Below are 13,000 nucleotides of genomic sequence, written 5' to 3'. Positions count from 1 at the left end.
TATGTGATGTGATATGGCCAAAAGGATGTGATGAATGATATATGTGATGTATGAGATTGATCATGTTCTTGTAATAGGAATCACGACTTGCATGTCGATGAGTATGACAACCGGCAGGAGCCATAGGAGTTGTCTTAATTTATTTATGACCTGCGTGTCAACATAAACGTCATGTAATTACTTTACTTTATTGCTAACCGTTAGCTGTAGTAGTAGAAGTAATAGATGACGTGACAACTTCAAGAAGACACGATGATGGAGATCATGATGATGGAGATCATGGTGTCATGCCGGTGACGATGATGATCATGGAGCCCCGAAGATGGAGATCAAAAGGAGCAATATGATATTGGCCATATCATGTCACTATTTGATTGCATGTGATGTTTATCATGTTTTGCATCTTGTTTACTTAGAACGACGGTAGTAAATAAGATGATCCCTCATAATAATTTCAAGAAGTGTTCCCCCTAACTGTGCACTGTTGCGACAGTTCGCTGTTTCAAAACACCACGTGATGATCGGGTGTTTTATTCAGACGTTCACATACAACGGGTGTAAGACAGATTTACACATGCAAACACTTAGGTTGACTTGACGAGCCTAGCATGTACAGACATGGCCTCGGAACACAGAAGACCGAAAGGTCGAGCATGAGTCGTATGGTAGATACGATCAACATGAAGATGTTCACCGATGATGACTAGTCCGTCTCACGTGATGATCGGACACGGCCTAGTTGACTCGAATCATGTAATCACTTAGATGACTAGAGGGATGTCTATCTGAGTGGGAGTTCATAAGATGAACTTAATTATCCTGAACATAGTCAAAAAGGATTTTGCAAATTATATCGTAGCTCGCGTTTCAGTTCTACTGTTTAGATATGTTCCTAGAGAAAAATTAGTTGAAAGTTGATAGTAGCAATTATGCGGACTAGGTCCGTAAACCGAGGATTGTCCTCATTGCTTCATAGAAGGCTTATGTCCTTAATGCACCGCTCAGTGTGCTGAACCTCGAACGTCGTCTGTGGATGTTGCGAACATCTGACATACACATTTTGATAACTACGTGATAGTTCAGTTAAACGGTTTAGAGTTGAGGCACCGAAGACAGTTTTTGAAACGTCGCGAAACATATGAGATGCTTCGAGGGCTGAAATTGGGATTTCAGGCTCGTGCCCACGTCAAGAGGTATAAGACCTCCGACGATTTTCTTAGCCTGCAAACTAAGGAGAAAAGCTCAATTGCTGAGCTTGTGCTCAGATTGTCTGAGTACAACAATCGCTTGAATCGAGTGGGAGTTGATCTTCCAGATGAGATAGTGATGTTTCTCCGAAGTCATTACCACCAAGCTGCTAGAGCTTCGTGATGAACTATAATATATCAGGGACATATATGATGATCCTTGAAATACTTGCGATGTTCGACACCGTGAAAGTAGAAATCAAGAAGGAGCATCAATTGTTGATGGTTAGTGAAACCACTAGTTTAAAGAAGGGCAAGGGCAAGAAGGGATACTTCATGACACGGCAATTCAGCTGCTGCTCTAGTGAAGAAACCCAAGGTTGAACCCAAACCCGAGACTAAGTGCTTCTGTAATAAGGGGAACAACCATTGGAGTAGAATTACCCTAGATACTTGGTAGATTAGAAGGCTGGCAAGGTCGATAGAAGTATATTGGATATACATTGTGTTGATGTGTACTTTACTAGTACTCCTAGTAGCACCAGGGTATTGGATACCGGTTCGGTTGCTAAGTGTTAGTAACTCGAAATAAAAGCTACGGAATAAACGGAGACTAGCTAAAGGTGAGCTGATGATATGTGTTGGAAGTGTTTTCAATGTTGATATAATCAAATATCGTACGCTCCTTCTACCATCGAGATTGGTGTTTGTGTTGAGCATAGACATGATTGGATTATGTCTATCGCAATACGGTTATTCATTTAAGGAGAATAATGGTTACTCTGTTTGTTTGAATAATACCTTCAATGGTCTTACACCTAAAATGAATGGTTTATTGAATCTCGATCGTAGTAATACACATGTTCATGCCAAAAGATAGTAATGATAGTACCACCTACTTGTGGCACAGCCACGTAAGTCATATCGGTATAAAACGCATGAAGAAGCTCCATGTTGATGGATCTTTGGACTCACTCATTTTTGAAAAGTTTGAGACATGCGAACCATGTCTATTGGTGTGTATGCATGAAGAAACTCCATGCAAATGAACCATTTGGACTCACTTGATTTTGAATCACTTGAGGCATGCAAATCATACCACATGGGCAAGATGACTGAAAGCCTCGGTTTCAGTAAAATGGAACTAGAAAGCAAATTGTTGGAAGTAATACATTTTGATGTGTGCAGTCCAATGAGTGCTGAGGCATGTAGTGGATATCGTTATGTTCTTTCTTCACAGATGATTTGAGTAGATGTTGAGTACATTTACTTGATGAATCACGAGTCTGAATTATTGAAAGGTTCAAGTAATTTCAGTGTGAAGTTGAAAGATCGTCGTGACAAGAGGATAAAAGATCTATGATATGATCATAGAGATGAATATCTGAATTACGAGTTTGGTACAAAAATTAAGACATTGTGGAAATCGTTTCACAACTAATACAGCCTGGAACACCATAGTGTGATGGTGTGTCCGAACATCATAACTGCACCCTATTGGATATGATGCATACCATGATGTCTCTTATCGAATTACCACAATAGTTTATGGGTTAAGCATTAGAGACAACCACATTCACTTTAAATAGGGCACCACGTAATTCCGATGAGATGACACCCTATGAACTATGGTTTAGAGAAACCTAAGCTGTCATTTCTTAAAAGTTTGGGGCTGCAACGCTTATGTGAAAAAGTTTCAGGCTGATAAGCTCGAACCCAAAGCGGATAAGTGCATCTTCATAGGACACCCAAAACATTTGGGTATACCTCCTGTCTCAGATTCGAAAGCAATAAGGGATTGTTTCTAGAATCGGGTCCTTTCTCGAGGAAAGGTTTCTCTCGAAAGAGTTGAGTGGGAGGATGGTGGAGACTTGATGAGGTTATTAAACCGTCACTTCAACTAGTGTATAGCAGGGCACAAAGAGTTGTTCCTATGGCACCTACACCAATTGAAGTGGAAGCTTATGATATTGATCATGAGACTTAGGATCAAGTCACTCCCAAACCTCGTGGGATGACAAGAATGCGTACTACTTCAGAGTGGTACGTAATCCTGTCTTGGAAGTCATGTTGCTAGACAACAATGAACCTACGAGCTATGGAGAAGCAATGGTGGGCCTGGATTCCGATAAATGGCTTGAGGCCATATAATCCGAGAGAGGATCCATGTATGAAAACAAAGTGTAGACTTTGGCAGAACGGCTCGATGGTCGTAAGGCTGTTGAGTACAGATGGATTTTAAAAGGAAGACGGACAATGATGGTAAATGTCACCATTAAGAAAGCTCGACTTGTCGTTAAGTTGTTTTCTGACAAGTTCAAGGAGTTGACTACGGTGAGATTTTCTCACTCGTAGCGATGCTGAGAGTCTGTTGGAATTATATTAGCGATTACTGCATTATTTATGAAATCTTGCAGATAGGATGTCAAAACATTGTTTCCTCGACGATTTTCTTTTGAGGAAAGGTTATATGTGATACAACCGAAAGGTTTTGTCAATCCTGAAAAGATGCTAATAAGGATGCAAAGCTCCAGCAATCCTTCTAAGGACTGGAGTGAGCATCTCGGAGTTGGAATGTACACTTTGATGAGATGATCAAAGATTTTGGGTTTATACAAAGTTTATGAGAAACTTGTATTTCCAAAGAAGTGAGTGGGAGCACTATAGAATTTCTGATGAGTATATGTTTTGACATATTGTTGATCAGGAATGACGTAGAATTTCTGGAAAGCATATAGGGTTTTTGGAAAGTGTTTTTCAATGGAAAGCCTGGATTAAGCTACTTGAACATTGAGCATCAAGATCTATAAGGATAGATCAAAAACGCTTAATGGAACTTTCAAATGAGCACATACCTTGACATGATCTTGAAGTTGTTCAAGATGGATCAGTCAAAGAAGGAGTTCTTGCCTGAGTTGTAAGGTATGAAGTTAAGACTTAAAGCTCGACCACGGCATAAGAAAGAGGAAGGATGAAGGTCGTCCCCTATGCTTAAGACATAGGCTCTACAGTATGCTATGCTGTGTACCGCACCTGAAATGTGCCTTGCCATGAGTCAGTCAAGGGGTACAAGAGTGATCCAAGAATGGATCACAAGACAGCGGTCAAAGTTATCCTTAGTAACTAGTGGACTAAGGAATTTTCTCGATTATGGAGGTGGTAAAAGAGTTCGTCGTAAAGGGTTACGTCGATGCAAGCTTAACACCTATCCGGATAGCTCTGAGTAGAGATACCGGATACGTATAATGGAGCAACAATTTAGAATAGCTCCAAGTAGAACAGTTATTTGGAATAGCTCCAAATAGAACGTGGTAGCAACATCTAGGAGATGACATAGAGATTTGTAAAGCACACACGGATCTGAAAGGTTCAGACCCGTTAACTATAACCTCTCTCACAAGCAACATGATCAAACCCAGAACTCTTTGGGTGTTAGTCACATGGCGATGTGACCTGTGAGTGTTAATCACATGGCAATGTGAACTAGATTATTGACTCTAGTGCAAGTGGGAGACTGTTGGAAATATGCCCTAGAGGCAATAATAAATTAGTTATTATTATATTTCCTTGTTCATGATAATCGTTTATTATCCATGCTATAATTGTATTGATAGGAAACTCAGATACATGTGTGGATACATAGACAACACCATGTCCCTAGTAAGCCTCTAGTTGACTAGCTCGTTGATCAATAGATGGTTACGGTTTCCTGACCATGGACATTGGATGTCATTGATAACGAGATCACATCATTAGGAGAATGATGTGATGGACAAGACCCAATCCTAAGCATAGCACAAGATCATGTAGTTCGTATGCTAAAGCTTTTCTAATGTCAAGTATCATTTCCTTAGACCATGAGATTGTGCAACTCCCGGATACCGTAGGAGTGCTTTGGGTGTATCAAACGTCACAACGTAACTGGGTGACTATAAAGGTGCACTACAGGTATCTCCGAAAGTGTCTGTTGGGTTGGCACGAATTGAGACTGGGATTTGTCACTCCGTGTAAACGGAGAGGTATCTCTCAGCCCACTCGGTAGGACATCATCATAATGTGCACAATGTGATCAAGGAGTTGATCACGGGATGATGTGTTACAAAACGAGTAAAGAGACTTGCCGGTAACGAGATTGAACAAGGTATTGGGATACCGACGATCGAATCTCGGGCAAGTATCGTACCGCTAGCCAAAGGGAATTGTATACGGGATTGATTAAGTCCTTGACATCGTGGTTCATCCGATGAGATCATCGTGGAACATGTGGGAGCCAACATGGGTATCCAGATCCCGCTGTTGTTTATTGACCGGAGAACGTCTCGGTCATGTCTGCATGTCTCCCGAATCCGTAGGGTCTACACACTTAAGGTTCGATGATGCTAGGGTTGTAAAGGAAGTTTGTATGTGGTTAACGAATGTTGTTAGGAGTCCCGGATGAGATGCCGGACGTCACGAGGAGTTCTGGAATGGTCCGGAGGTAAAGATTTATATATGGGAAGTCCTGTTTTGGTCACCGGAAGAGTTTCGGGGTTTATCGGTAACGTACCGGGACCACCGGGAGGGTCCCGGGGGTCCACCAAGTGGGGCCACCAGCCCCGGGGGGGCTACATGGGCTGTAGGGAGTGTCCCTTGGCCTACATGGGCCAAGGGCACCAGCCCCACTAAGGCCCATGCGCCTAAGAGAGAGAGAGGGGGCAAACCCTAATGGTATATGGGCCTTAGGGCCCATATTGGTGCGCCTCCCTCTCCCATCCCCTCTTGGCCGCCCCCTTGCCTCCCCATCTAGGGCTGCCGCCCCCCTAGGGGTGGGAACCCTAGAGGGGGCGCAGCCCCTCCCCTTCCCTATATATATTGAGGCATTGGGCTGCCCAGAACATACGTGATTCGATCTCTCATTGGTGCAGCCCTGCATCTCTCTCTCCCTCCTCTTCTGTGGTGCTTGGTGATGCCCTGCAGGATTGCCACGCTCCTCCACCACCACCACGCCGTTGTGCTGCTGCTGGATGGAGTCTTCCTCAACCTCTCCCTCTCTCCTTGCTGGATCAAGGCATGGGAGACGTCATCGGGCTGTACGTGTGTTGAATGCGGAGGTGCCGTGCGTTCGGCACTAGGATCTCCGGTGATTTGGATCACGACGAGTACGACTCCATCAACCCCGTTCTCTTGAATGCTTCCGCTTAGCGATCTACAAGGGTATGTAGATGCACTCTCCTTCCCTTCGTTGCTGGTCTCTCCATAGATAGATCTTGGTGATACGTAGGAAAATTTTGAATTTCTGCTACGTTCCCCAACACCTGCATCCCCCATCTCTTTCTCAGACTTATCCCACTTAGGCATTGCCACCACGTAGCCACCTAGCCCCAGCTTATGGAACTTATCCTTTTTATCGGCATTCTTCTTGTTTATTCTGTTGGAAATATGCCCTAGAGGCAATAATAAATTGGTTATTATTATATTTCCTTGTTCATGATAATCGTTTATTATCCATGCTATAATTGTATTGATAGGAAACTCAGATACATGTGTGGATACATAGACAACACCATGTCCCTAGTAAGCCTCTAGTTGACTAGCTCGTTGATCAATAGATGGTTACGGTTTCCTGACCATGGACATTGAATGTCATTGATAACGGGATCACATCATTAGGAGAATGATGTGATGGACAAGACCCAATCCTAAGCATAGCACTAGATCGTGTAGTTCATATGCTATAGCTTTTCTAATGTCAACTATCATTTCCTTAGACCATGAGATTGTGCATGTCTCCCGAACCCGTAGGGTCTACACACTTAAGGTTCGGTGACGCTAGGGTTATGGAGATATTAGTATGCGGTAACCCGAAAGTTGTTCGGATTCCCGGATGAGATCCCGGACGTCACGAGGAGTTCCGGAATGGTCCGGAGGTAAAGAATTATATATAGGAAGTGCTATTTCGGCCATCGGGACAAGTTTCGGGGTCACCGGTATTGTACCGGGACCACCGGAAGGGTCCCGGGGGTCCACCGGGTGGGGCCACCTGCCCCGGGGGGCCACATGGGCTGTAGGGGGTGTGCCTTGGCCTATATGGTCCAAGGGCACCAGCCCCAAGAGTCCCATGCGCCAAGAGAGAGAAAAAAAAGGGAGAGTCCTAAAGGGGGAAGGCACCTCCGAGGTGCCTTGGGGAGGATGGACTCCTCCCCCCCTTGGCCGCACCCTTCCTTGGAGGAAGGGGCAAGGGCTGCGCCTCCCCCTCTCCCTTGGCCCTATATATAGTGGGGAAAAGGAGGAGCAACGATACCTAAGGCCTGGCGCCTCCCTCTCCCTCCCGTGACACATCTTCCTCCTCCCGCAGCGCTTAGCGAAGCCCTGTTGGAATCCCGCTACTTCCACCACGCCGTCGTGCTGTTGGATCTCCATCAACCTCTCCCTCTCTCCTTGCTGGATCAAGGCATGGGAGACGTCATCGGGCTGTACGTGTGTTGAACGCGGAGGTGCCGTGCGTTCGGCACTTGGTCATCGGTGATTTGAATCACGACGAGTACGACTCCATCAACCCCGTTCACTTGAACGCTTTCCGCTTAGCGATCTACAAGGGTATGTAGATGCACTCTCCTTCCCCTCGTTGCTGGTTTCTCCATAGATAGATCTTGGTGATACGTAGGAAAATTTGAATTTCTGCTACGTTCCCCAACAGAGTGGCTTCATGAGCTAGGTCTATTGCGTAGATTCTATGCACGAGTAGAACACAAAGTAGTTGTGGGCGTTGATTTTGTTCAATATGCTTGCCGTTACTAGTCTTATCTTGATTCGGCGGCATCATGGGATGAAGTGGCCTGGACCAACCTTACACGTACTCTTACGTGAGACAGGTTCCACCGACTGACATGCACTAGTTGCATAAGGTGGCTAGCGGGTGTCTGTCTCTCCTACTTTAGTCGGATCGGATTCGATGAAAAGGGTCCTTATGAAGGGTAAATAGCAATTGGCATATCATGTTGTGGTTTTGCGTAGGTAAGAAACGTTCTTGCTAGAAACCCATAGCAGCCACATAAAACATGCAAACAACAATTAGAGGACGTCTAACTTGTTTTTGCAGGGTATGCTATGTGATGTGATATGGCCAAAAGGATGTGATGAATGATATATGTGATGTATGAGATTGATCATGTTCTTGTCAACGGAATCATGACTTGCATGTCAATGACGAGACAACTTCAAGAAGACACGATGATGGAGATCATGATGATGGAGATCATGGTGTCATACCGGTGACAAGATGATCATGGAGCCCCAAGATGGAGATCAAAGGAGCTATATGATATTGGCCATATCATGTCACTATTATTTGATTGCATGTGATGTTTATCATGTTTATACATCTTATTTACTTAGTACGACGGTAGTAAATAAGATGATCCCTCATTAAAATTTCAAGAAGTGTTCTCCCCTAACTGTGCACCGTTGCTACAGTTCGTCGCTTCGAAGCATCACGTGTTAATCGGGTGTGATAGATCCTCTCGTTCACATACAACGGGTGTAAGCAAGATTTACACATGCAAAAACACTTAGGGTTAACTTGACGAGCCTAGCATGTGAAGACATGGCCTCGGAACACAGAGACCGAAAGGTCGAGCATGAGTCGTATAGAAGATACGATCAACATGAAGATGTTCACCGACGTTGACTAGTCCGTCTCACGTGTTAATCGGACATGGGCTAGTCGACTCGGATCGTGTAATACTTAGATGACTAGAGGGATGTCTAATCTAAGTGGGAGTTCATAAGATGAACTTAATTATCCTGAACATAGTCAAAAGGATTTTGCAAATTATGTCATATCTCACGCTTTAGTTCTACTATTTAGATATGTTCCTAGAGAAAATTTAGTTGAAAGTTGATAGTAGCAATTATGCGGACTAGGTCCGTAAACTGAGGATTGTCCTCATTGCTTCATAGAAGGCTGATGTCCTTAATGCACCGCTCAGTGTGCTGAACCTTGAACGTTGTCTGTGGATGTTGCGAACATCTGACATACACGTTTTGATAACTACGTGATAGTTCAGTTAAACGGTTTAGAGTTGAGGCACCAAAGACGTTTTTTGAAACGTCGCGAAACATATGAGATGTTTCGAGGGCTGAAATTAGGATTTCAGGCTTGTGCCCACGTCAAGAGGTATAAGACCTCCGACGATTTTCTTAACCTACAAACTAAGGAGAAAAGCTCAATTGTTGAGCTTGTGCTCAGATTGTCTGAGTACAACAATCACTTGAATCAAGTGGGAGTTAATCTTCCAGATGAAATAGTGATGTTTCTCCGAAGTCATTACCACCAAGCTGCTAGAGCTTCGTGTTGAACTATAATATATCAGGGATATATATGATGATCCTTGAGATATTCGCGATGTTTGACACCGCGAAAGTAGAAATCAAGAAGGAGCATCAATTGTTGATGGTTGGTGAAACCACTAGTTTCAAGAAGGGCAAGGGCAAGAAGGGATACTTCATGAAACGGCAAATCAGCTGCTGCTCTAGTGAAGAAACCCAAGGTTGAACCCAAACCCGAGACTGAGTGCTTCTGTAATAAGGGGAACAACCACTGGAGCAGAATTACCCTAGATACTTGGTAGATAAGAAGGCTGGCAAGGTCGATAGAAGTATATTGGATATACATTGTGTTGATGTGTACTTTACTAGTACTCCTAGTAGCACCAGGGTATTAGATACCAGTTCGGTTGCTAAGTGTTAGTAACTAGAAATAAAAGCTCCGGAATAAACGGGGACTAGCTAAAGGTGAGCTGACGATATGTGTTGTAAGTGTTTCCAATGTTGATATGATCAAGCATCACACGCTCCCTCTACCATCGATATTGGTGTTAAACCTAAATATTTGTTATTTGGTGTTTGCGTTGAGCATAGACATGATTGGATTATGTCTATCGCAATACTTATTCATTTAAGGAGAATAATGGTTACTCTGTTTATTTGAATAATACCTTCAATGGTCTTACACCTAAAATGAATGGTTTATTGAATCTCGATCGTAGTGATACACATGTTCATGCCAAAAGATAGTAATGATAGTACCACCTACTTGTGGCACAACCACTTAAGTCATATCGGTATAAAACGCATGAAGAAGCTCCATGTAGATGGATCTCTGGACTCAGTCGTTTTTGAAAAGTTTGAGACATGCGAACCATGTCTATTGATGTATATGCATGAAGAAACTCCATGCAAATGGACCGTTTTGTACTCGCTTGATTTTGAATCACTTGAGACATGCAAATCATACCACATGGGCAAGATGACTGAAAGCCTCGTTTTCAGTAAAATGGAACTAGAAAGCAACCTGTTGGAAGTAATACATTTTGATGTGTGCAGTCCAATGAGTGCTGAGGCATGTAGTGGATATCGTTATGTTCTTACTTCACAGATGATTTGAGTAGATGTTGAGTATATTTACTTGATGAATCACGAGTCTGAATTATTGAAAGGTTCAAGTAATTTCAGGGTGAAGTTGAAAGATCGTCGTGACAAGAGGATAAAATATCTATGATATGATCATAGAGATGAATATCTGAATTACGAGTTTGGCACAGAATTAAGACATTGTGGAAATTGTTTCACAACTGATACAGCCTGGAACACCATAGTGTGATGGTGTGTCCGAACATCATAACTGCACCCTATTGGATATGATGCATACCATGATGTCTCTTATCAAATTACCACAATAGTTTATGGGTTAGGCATTAGAGACAACCACATTCACTTTAAATAGGGCACCACATAATTCCGATGAGATGACACCGTATGAACTATGGTTTAGAGAAACCTAAGCTGTCATTTCTTAAAAGTTTGGGGCTGCGACGCTTATGTGAAAAGTTTCAGGCTGATAAGCTCGAACCCAAAGCGGATAAATGCATCTTCATAGGACAACCCAAAACAGTTGGGTATACCTCATGTCTCAGATCCGAAAGCAATAAGGGATTGTTTCTTGAATCGGGTCCTTTCTCGAGGAAAAGTTTCTCTCGAAAGAATTGAGTGGGAGGATGGTGGAGACTTGATGAGGTTATTAAACCATTACTTCAACTAGTGTATAGCAGGGCACAAAGAGTTGTTCCTGTGGCACCTACACCAATTGAAGTGGAAGCTTATGATATTGATCATGAGACTTAGGATCAAGTCACTCCCAAACCTCGTAGGATGACAAGGATGCGTACTACTTCGGAGTGGTACGTAATCCTGTCTTGGAAGTCATGTTGCTACACAACAACGAACCTACGAGCTATGGAGAAGCGATGGTGGGCCCGGATTCCGATAAATGGCTTGAGGCCATATAATCCGAGAGAGGATCCATGTATGAAAACAAAGTGTAGACTTTGGAAGAACTACTTGATAGTCGTAAGGCTGTTGAGTGTAGATGGATTTTAAAAGGAAGACGGACAATGATGGTAAATGTCACCATTAAGAAAGCTCGACTTGTCGTTAAGATGTTTTCCGACAAGTTCAAGGAGTTGACTACGGTGAGACTTTCTCGCTCGTAGCGATGCTAAGAGTCTGTTGGAATTATATTAGCGATTACTGCATTATTTATGAAATCTTGCAGATAGGATGTCAAAACATTGTTTCCTCGACGATTTTCTTGAGGAAAGGTTGTATGTGATACAACCGGAAGGTTTTGTCAATCCTGAAAGATGCTAATAAGTATGCAAAGCTCTAGCAATCCTTCTAGGGACTGGAGTAAGCATCTCGGAGTTGGAATGTATGCTTTGATGATGATCAAAGATTTTGGGTGTATACAAAGTTTATGAGAAACTTGTATTTCCAAAGAAGTGAGTGGGAGCACTATAGAATTTCTGATGAGTATATGTTGTTGACATATTGTTGATCAGAAATGATGTAGAATTTCTGGAAAGCATATAGGGTTATTGGGAAAGTGTTTTTCAATGGAAAGCCTGGATTAAGCTACTTGAGCATTGAGCATCAAGATCTATAAGGATAAGATCAAAACGCTTAATGGAACTTTCAAATGAGCACATACCTTGACGTGATCTTGAAGATGTTCAAGATGGATCAGTCAAAGAAGGAGTTCTTGCCTGAGTTATAAGGTATGAAGTTAAGACTTAAAGCTCGACCACGGCAGAATAGAGAGAAAGGACGAAGGTCGTCCCCTATGCTTAAGACATAGGCTCTACAGTATGCTATGCTGTGTACCGCACCTGAAGTGTGCCTTGCCATGAGTCAGTCAAGGGGTACAAGAGTGATCCATGAATGGATCACAGGACAGCGGTCAAATTATCCTTAGTAACTAGTGGACTAAGGAATTTTCTCGATTATGGAGGTGGTAAAAGAGTTCGTCGTAAAGAGTTACGTCGATGCAAGCTTAACACCTATCCGGATAGCTCTGAGTAGAGATACCGGATACGTATAATGGAGCAACAATTTAGAATAGCTCCAAGTAGAACAGTTATTTGGATTAGCTCCAAATAGAGCGTGATAGCTGCATCTAGGAGATGACATAGAGATTTGTAAACCACACACGGATCTGAAAGATTCAGACCCGTTGACTAAAGCCTCTCTCACAAGCAACATGATCAAACCTAGAACTCATTGAGTGTTAATCACATAGTGATGTGAACTAGAATACTGACTCTAGTAAACTCTTGGGTGTTAGTCACATGGCGATGTGACCTGTGAATGTTAATCACATGGCGATGTGAACTAGATTATTGACTCTAGTGCAAGTGGGAGACTGTTGGAAATATGCCCTAGAGGCAATAATAAATTGGTTATTATTATATTTCCTTGTTCATGATAATCGTTTATTA

Source organism: Triticum urartu, chromosome 6 (assembly GCF_003073215.2).
Source record: "Triticum urartu cultivar G1812 chromosome 6, Tu2.1, whole genome shotgun sequence".
Taxonomy (NCBI): Eukaryota; Viridiplantae; Streptophyta; class Magnoliopsida; order Poales; family Poaceae; genus Triticum; species Triticum urartu.
Note: the sequence above shows the minus strand (reverse complement) of the source record.